Source organism: Euprymna scolopes, chromosome 15 (assembly GCF_053919585.1).
Source record: "Euprymna scolopes isolate OS-2025 chromosome 15, ASM5391958v1, whole genome shotgun sequence".
NCBI lineage: Eukaryota > Metazoa > Mollusca > Cephalopoda > Sepiida > Sepiolidae > Euprymna > Euprymna scolopes.
Genome location: NC_136496.1, coordinates 28,669,175 through 28,678,853, shown reverse-complemented (window position 1 = coordinate 28,678,853; position 9,679 = coordinate 28,669,175). Strand labels below are relative to the sequence as shown.

General features: G+C 31.8%; 1 pseudogene; it reads right to left on the bottom strand.

Annotated features, from left to right (window-relative positions):
* Positions 1–7,064: 7,064 nt before the first annotated feature.
* LOC145294330 (U2 spliceosomal RNA) lies at positions 7,065–7,180 on the bottom strand (annotated as a pseudogene).
* Between the last annotated feature and the right edge of the window lie 2,499 nt (positions 7,181–9,679).

The window sequence follows — 9,679 nt, the reverse complement described above, 5'->3', positions numbered from 1 at the left end:
TTCTCAGGCAAGACTGCACTGATGGCCTCTGCATGCTTCACAGGTACTTCTTGGACATTTACTACCCCTAAAGTAGCAAAGTAACTCAACAATATCCAACTTGTGTTTATTTATCACTAGCCTGGGTGACCGGCATTACCAAGGTGCTTGGGGGTGTGTGTTGCACAAAAAAAAAGTGGTAGTAGGCAGACAGGCTCAAACGCGTACCACGAAGGAGGAAAAGAATGTAAAAAAAAAACAAAAAAAAACGTTGCACCCATCGCCAAATCGGAAGTGACGTAGGTTTAAATCAAGGCTAGTCAATTGAAAAGAGGGGATGACTTTCGAAAATATCGGCGAAAAAAGCGACCCGTCCCTGTAGAAAAGTGCCAAGTTGAAGGTGAAAGAATTAATGGCTTCAGCCAATTTTTCGATATTTGTTGTCCAGAGGGCCGACCTTCAAACAATACCAATCTCATGGAAATCCATCGCCTCTGTCGAAAGTTTTACGCAAACATACAAACATGCATACATACATACATACATACATGCATACATTTAAACAAACAGGTGAGATTTATATTATAGATGATGTTCTCTTGTGGTCTTCCGAGCTGTGCAAAGATTACTGCAAATCTCTGGATGCCTATTCCTAAAAAGCATCTGGAGTTCTTAGAAGTGAAGATATAGGGTTAGTTCTACTCTATACCCCATTTTCACAGAAGAAATATTGCTAGCCTCCTTCTATTATATTGTGGTTTCCATTGAAAGTGCTCGACTGAGCTCCAATCACTGGTTCCTGTTTACAAGATATTCATAGTATGAACTTGTCCTACTACCACAACAAAGAAAGGTTTTCAATCTTTCCTCATATAAGTAGACTGAGGCAAATTTTCCAGGAACAGAACTTCTTTCTGAGAAGTTCCCTCGGTCTTTGAACACATTACTGTATGACTCTGCAGATTAAATACTTGCCATAAACCATCCCATAAGTAATGAAACTTGCACTGACCGATCAACGTACTCCCATCTTCATCTTTGGACTGAAAAAAAATATTTTTTAGTGGAAATCACTCCAGACAAGATATGAAACCATTTGATGTAAGGTGCTAAATAAAAAGATCTTTCTTCCAGGTTAAAAACAAGCTAGCAATAAGTGTTATATGGATAGATTCCGATCCAGGAAACAGCAATTCTTCTCACTTTGTCATAAACATCGCTTCTGAAATATGAGGACTAAAGGACACAAATAAAGAAAGCAAGGGTTACTCAAGTGGCTATTGGCCTTGATAATTAGTGACTCTTCTCCTAAAAAAAAGGATATGTTTTTTTATTTCTATAACTTCAGATTCCATTTTTAAGCTCCCTGAAACATTTATAAATTCATTTTTCAGAAACTCGTTTGTTAATATTTGATGAAATAGATTCTTAATAAATATTTTGCTTGTATATTTCGACGATTAAGCGTTTTTTATTTAAAAATTATACGATGGATCGCTAGTTATTTATATTTAATATGTAGATAATTTTGAATTAAAAAAAAAGGTGAAATAATAACGGGGCTTAAATCATATGTAATGAATTAAGACAGTAATCCAGTGGATTTGAGTTATGTGTGAGGAGATAAATTAGAGTGAGTAAAAAGGTTTGCTACCTTCTCTGTGGGAATTATTTATTATAAAATAATTTATTAAAAAAGGAAACATACGTTTTGCTTATCAAACCAAGATTTGCTGATTTGGAAACTGCACATGACCAAAGTCATGCCTCAGCCAACAATGAAAAACCTATTTTAGCAATGGTTTAGACTCTGTTGGTAACGAAAGAAAACTCCCGGCTGAGCTCTATTTTCTAAGTCAAGCTATAATCACTTATTTACAGATGTATTGCTGCCGTCGAAGGCAGTCTTGATAGGTGTTTTTGCATGTGCCAAAACTGGAGGCTGGGAATCTTCTTCCTTCTCTTCTTCATCATCATCCTATCCTCATCATCCAGTTGTTCTTGTGTCACAGACCTTCTTGACCCTTTCTCGTTATCTTGCTCTGCTCTCCATCGTACAGGTACGTTTTCATAGATTCATTGTGTGTGCTCTGCTAGTTGCTTGACTGCTCTGTAATCGATTACAAACCGGTCTTCTGCGAATTTAATGAACTTCGTACTGTCATTGAGGTTCAATGGAATGCATAGTCTTCCATGACTATAATGTCAACCGTGACGTGTTTACGAGATGAGTTCGCTGACCATAGCAAACATACTTTTTGCTTACGAAGCTGTGATTTGGAAATAATTTCAAAAGACTTATTCACAAGGAACATTGGTTTTGTATAATGTCCAAGGGAGCAGTTTGCTTTCATGATCAGCATTCGAAATTGCTGATCTCTGCATAATGAATAAAGGAGGCACAGATGGAAAGGTCAGAGTTATAAGCTGAAAAAAAGATTAGTATTATTGTAGATTAACACCCTCTGCTACCCCCCCCCCAAATAACAATAAAAAAGATAAATGAGATTCTACTTGTTGTAGGCAGTTATATGTGCAGGACATTGTGATAAACTGGGCTTGAAAAAAATGAATTATTTTAGAATTTATAGTGGGGGATCAGAAAGGCCTGAGTTCTAAAGGAAAAAAATGGTTTAGTGCGATATCCCCATTTAATTAAATCCTTGTTTTTGACATCTACGAAAGAAAGCTATAGATAGGTCAGATTTTGCCTTTTCTTCACGTGGTTTAGGGAGTTCACTATTCAGTAAAAGTATCCAACAAAAATAATTGGTAGCAAAATCCCACCCTTCCAATGCAAAATTTTAATAAAATGTTAAGAACTTATTATCAGGACATGACGTCACGATCAATAAGTCAAAGTGGCAGAAAAGCTAGATAGATTGTGTCTCAGAATATGTATGCGTATATATTCTTGTGCATACGTGTGCCCTTAGATGCCGGAAAATCTTCGCTCGGACTGCTAAACTTTGGAATTTTCTACTTGTTTCTTGCTTTCCTGGCTATACTAATCTGCATCTCGCTGCTCAACTCCCTACAATTCTCCGTTAGACATGACCTCAAATAGTGGCAGATCTCGTTCCTTCAGTGGTATATAATAATAATAATAATAATAATAATAATAATAATAATAATAATAATAAATACTAATAATAATAATAATAAATACTAATAATAATAATCATAATAATAATCATAATAATAATAATAATAATAATAATAATAATAATAATCATAGTAATAATAATAATTATAATAATAATAATTCTAATAATAATAATAATAATAATTATAATAATAATAATAATAATAATAATAATAAATAATAATAAATACTAATAAATATTGATATATAATGATAAGTACTAAGATTGTATATAATAATAATAATAATGATAATAATAATAATAATAATAATAATAATAATCATAGTAATAATAATAATAATAATAATAATAATAATAATAATCATAGTAATAATAATAATAATAATAATAATCATAGTAATAATAATAATAATAATAATAATAATAATTATAATAATAATAATAATAATAATAATAATCATAGTAATAATAATAATAATCATAGTAATAATAATAATAATAATAATAATCATAGTAATAATAATAATAATAATAATAATATTAATAATAATAATAATCATAGTAATAATAATAATAATAATAATAATCATAGTAATAATAATAATAATAATAATAATAATCATAGTAATAATAATAATAATAATAATAATAATTATAATAATAATAATAATAATAATAATAATAATAATAATAATAATAATAATAATAAATAATAATAAATACTAATAAATATTGATATATAATGATAAGTACTAAGATTGTATATAATAATAATAATAATAATAATAATAATAATAATAACTAGTGGGACATGTGAAAATTCCACAGCAGCATTTTTCTATGCAATATATTGTTGCTGGGCATGCTGTGAGCGTTCTATTCAGCATGAATAAAGGCACAATTATATTCTAGTTTTTTTTAATTAAAACTGTACTACCCCCTTACTAAAATAATAACTTTGATATATTTCATGCTCTGATTATTTCATTACAAACACACCGGTCAATTAACTCACATTTTATCATTTTTCATAATTATTGAACACATTACTATGTTCGACAATAATTTTGCATGATTTCAACCCACATTATCGCCTCTCCCTTTACTAAAATAGTAAATTTGATATATTGTATCGGCTGATTATTTTATAAAAAACACAACTATTAATTAACTCACATTTCATCATTTTTATTTTTAATAATTCTTGGATACAGTACTAATTTTGACAATAATTTTTCATCCTTTAAACTCACCATATCGCACACCTTACTAAAATAATAACTTTGATATATTTTCTAAGCTGATTATTTCATTACAAACACATATATCAATCAACTCACATTTCATCATTTTTCGTAATTCTTGGATATGTTACTAATTTCGACAATGTTTTTTTATAATTTAAACCAACGTTGTTGCCCAACCTTACTAAAATAATAACTTTGATACATTTGCTAGGCTGATTATTTCATTACACACACACTAATCAATTAACCTCAATTTCATCATTTTTCATAATTCTTGGGTATGTTACTAATTTCGACAATCATTTTTCATAATTTATACCCACATTATCGCCCTCTCTTAATAAAATAATAACTTTTTACAAACACACTAATGCATGAAATCACATTTAATCATTTTTCATAATTCTTGGATATGTTACTTATTTCGACAATCATTTTTCATAATTTTGACCCACACTTTCGCCCTCCCCCCTTTACTAAATAATAACTGTGATATATTGTCTAGGCTGATTATTTCCTTACAAACACACCAATCAATTAACTAATATTTCATTTTTTCGTAATTCTTGGATATGAACTAATTTCAACAATAATTTTTCATAATTTAAGCCCTCCTTATCTCCTTCCCCTTTACTTATATAATAACTGTGATATATTGTCTAGGCTGATTATTTTATTATAAACGCACCAATCAATTAAATCACATTTCGTCATTTTTCGTAATTGTTGGATATCTTACTAATTTCGACAATAATTTTTTATAATTTAAACCATCCTCGTCGCCCTCTTTTACTAAAAAATACTTTGATATATTTTCTGGACTGATTATTTCATAAAAAAACATAACTATCAATTAACTCACACTTCATCATTTTTCTTAATTCTTTCATATGTTACAGATTTCGACAATTCTTTTTAATATTTTTAACCCACATTATCAACCACCTACTACAAACATAATAACTTTGATATATTATCTGGGATGATTATTTCATTTCAAACACACCAAACAATTAACTCACATTTCGTCATTTTTTATAATTCTTGGATATGTTACTTATGTCAGCAATCATTTTCCATCATTTTAACCCACATCATCGCCACACTTACTAAAATAATAACTTTGATATATTGTCTGGTCTGATTATTTCATTGCAAACACACTAATACATTAAATAGCATATTATCATTTTTCATAATTCTTGGATATGTTACTAATTTTGACAATTATTTTTCATAATTTAAACCATTCTTATCGCCCTCTCTTACTTACATAATTACTTTGATATATTTCCTGGGCTGATTATTTTATTATAAACACACACTCGATTAACTCACATTTAATATTTGTTCATAATTCTGGATATGTTACTAATTTCGACAATAATTTTTATAATTAAAAACCCACATTATGCCTCTCCTTCCTACTTATATAATATATTTGATATATTGTCTACTTATTTCTACTATTTCCTACTTATATAATATATTTGATATATTGTCATTACAAACACACTAATCAAGTAACTCACATTTCATCATTTTTCATAATTCTTGGATATGTTACTTATTTCGACAATAATTTTCATAACTTTAACCCACTATGTCGCTCCCCCTTACTTAAATAATAACTTCGATATATTGCCTGGGCTGATTATTTCATTACAAACAAATAAATAAATTCTGGGCATTCTCATAGTATATATGTTTCACTTATCTTATCCAATCCCGGGTGACGCCACATATTCTGCTAATATATATCATTCACCTATCTCATTTGATCCCGGGCGACGCTGGGTATTTTGTAACTATATGTTTTCCACCTATCTCATTCAATACTGGGCGACGCTTTCTGAGAGTATATATTTGCACATGTCATTCAATCCCTGGACTGACTTCATGTCCACCACCCCACTGTCGAAAATATACATTAAATAATGTAATGTTTTAATAGTAAACTGTTTCAGCCATTTCCGGGACTAACTTTATATCCCCAACCCACTGCTAAAATATACATGAAATAATGTAATGTCTAAATAGTGAACTGTTTCAGCCATTTCCGGGACCAACTTTATATTCCCAACCCACTGCAAAAATATACCTCAAATAATGTAATGTCTAAATAGTAAACTATTTCAGCCATTTCCGGTACCGACTTTACATCCCAAACCCCACTGTTAAAATATACATGAAATAAAGAAATGTTTAAATCGTAAAAGGTTTGAATAATTTCCGGTACTGACTTCATATCCCGTAACCCACTGCTTGAAATATACTTGAAATAAAGTAATGTTTAAATCATAAACTGTTTCAGCAGCTTACTATCAGTTTCAGCATTCCAGTGACTTAAATCCCCCCCCATTGTTTGGTCTTGGTTAATGGAGGAGAAATCCTTCATTACTGATACAATTCTTATTTTTGTTATTGACCAGAGAGCCCCTTTTGGGGAGCTGGTTTCCCCCTAAATTTTTAACCGACCTCATGTCCAATTCCGCCCTTGTGGAAAGGCAAGTAAACAACAAAAAAAAATAATCAGAACAGACATTTTCCAGGGCATTTTATAATTAATCAGTAACACTTCCAGGGCATTTTGTAATTAAATCAGAAATAACTTTTTCCAGTTACTTTTTTAATATTAAAACTTTGTTACATTAAACATAGTACCTATTCACAATGCCCCCCACCACGGGACAGATTTAGACACCAGGGTCGTTTTTTTTTAACGTGGAGAAAAAATTGTCTTAGTCGTAAAGGATTTCTCTTCCACTGAGAGAGAAGAAATTGAAATGTAGCACCTGAAGAACAGATACTACACTTTGATCTTAGCCAAAAGGCCAAGAAAGACAAATCATTTTTATTAGCTTTGCCTCAACAGCGACACCAATTTTTAAAAAATATTTCCTTTTTTAATGGTGACAAAGGTTTATTTGGAATCTAGCATGATTAACGGACGGAGCGATAAGCGTAAAATATAATGAATAACTAAGATTGTGTACATCTAAAAAAATGAGTTTAAGACTCCCAAAATTCATGCTAGAATTGTCCGCGAAGATCCGTAGCATAGTGGATAAAGTACTTGGTAAAAATTTAGTTGCAACTTCTGGAGATTGAAGGTTCAATCCACAGATACAATTTCGAATTACAAAAATACAATTATGAATCGCTGACAGAACGAGAGCATGCTACCCCCAGGGAAGCAGAAAGTTGGGGAAGGAATTCCAAAGTCCAGCAGTTCAAGAGAAGAAACTATTAGAGTAGAAGGCCTTCTGGGATCTAGCGACCTCAACAGTGCAGAGGTGGAATTTTGCTGCTTGTCGGGTTAGCCGGGAATATGTTAGTTAGTTGAGAGTGCACGAGTGCTATGAGTTTATCAGAGTCTATTCCAAGCAATTGTAAAACAGGCACAGAGATGTAATATTGCAGCGATGGGACAGAGGTTGGAGCTTGACTGATAGTGTGGGACGTATTAAATGTGAGACTTTTTTTTTTAACCCTGTCTACAGAGAAGAAACTAATGGTGGATGCACTATTCCAGATATGGAAACAATATTCTATGAATGGGCGAATTGTGGCTTTGTAAATGTATAGGACACTCTCCGGTGTGATTCATTTTCTAGTATAGTAAACAGAGTTCACGTCCTTTGCAGCAGCCTTGGCAATGTCTTCAATATATTTGTTCCAGTTCATGTTGCCTGTGAATGCTAAGTTGAGGAGTTAGAATGATGAATTCTCAAGGAGGCGCAATCGGTGGCTGAGAAGGTTTTGTAGTTGTTAAAGGAAAGAAACTTAGTCTTAGCAGCATTAAATCGTTTTTTAAAAGGTTTCGGCTATTACCTTGATTTTTATGTCGTAGCAAATCTTGTGTATTATTTTTATAATGCTTTAGGCGTTGTACCCTGTGTGTGACCTTCTTTAAATGCCTTTTATCTTTTAACCTTTTTTACAATTTCAATCTAAACATTTTATTAAATACATTTATTAAATTTTATTATTTTATTATTTTATTAAATATACTGCGGTTGGACTGCTCCCATCTCACATTCGATTAACATTAGATATCTAGTAGTAGTTTTTTTTTTCTTCACTAGGCATTGAATTCACAGCGTCAAAAGTTTGTAATGTTATGACACCAGCTAAAGTCTTTTTGACATATAGGTAGTCAGCTTAATAGGTAGTAGTAGTAGTAGTAGTAGTAGTAGTCGTCATAGAGATTTGTTTTTATGGAAATCGCTTCAGACAAGGCATAAAGCCACTTGATGTAAGGAGCTAAAATAATAAAAGAAAAGAAGCCGATGTCTATTTTTTCCTTTTTTTTTGTGGCTGTGATTAAAAAGAACAACTATTCCATTACTTACTCTGGGTTACATACTTTTTTCTTGTTGCTGTACTTAGTTTAGAGCAAGTTGATGTAAATTATCATATTTTTCTGTCCATATTTTGGGATGCTAAAAAGAGCCGTGAAGACGTCAGTTTACGTTAATGTTGAGCACCCATGAGACAGAATCTATCTATCTTTTCTGCCACGTCATGTCCTGATAATAATTGCACTCTTAACATTTTATTGGAATTTTGCATTTTTCTCATGGCTATTCCAATTCTATGAGTGTTGGGCATCTACTATCAATTTGTATTATTTGAACTATTCCTCTCATCTTGAATATTTTTTCTCGTAGTATTTCAGCCAAGGTAACCTCCGATTTTATTCAGGTATACCTTGTCGAACTCAAGAATCTTTCTGTCAAACTCGAGAATTAATCCCTAGAGTTTAAATGCTTTCATTCCGCAAGAAACGGTGGAATAACTAATTAAGTGCAAAGTAAAATTAAATTTTAAGCAATACTGTTCTGAAGTTGAAGGATCAATCCTGTTGGAGATCGGGGTCACCAATTTGTGGGAGATCCCAGTGTAGTTTTGTTGCCGGTTATAGGCTAGGGCCGCGTTTTTTTAGGCTGCATTGTGGAACCGATTATTATGAAAGTTGCATGTTTGATTAATAGAGGGTCGAAGATCGTCGTTTGTAGATCGTACAGCATAAATTAAGCAATCAACAATAAGGCATGCGTCACGAGTACATTTGTAGCTACTACGCCGGAACCAAACTTGACAAGGAACATTTTTTAGAAGTCACCGTTTCCGGTTCTCAAAAAATCACGTGACAGGAAATAAGGGACTTCTCCCTTTCTTTTTAGAAGGCTAGAGTTCGACGTGGTAGGACGGGTTTTCCTCACGTGTGTATAAAATATGTAATTCTCCAGGACTAAGACGCCAGAAAAAGGACCTTAAAAAAAATGGCAACGCTTACAGCTAACGTAAGGAAAGCCCCGCGGCATTTTCTTGTTGCAATTC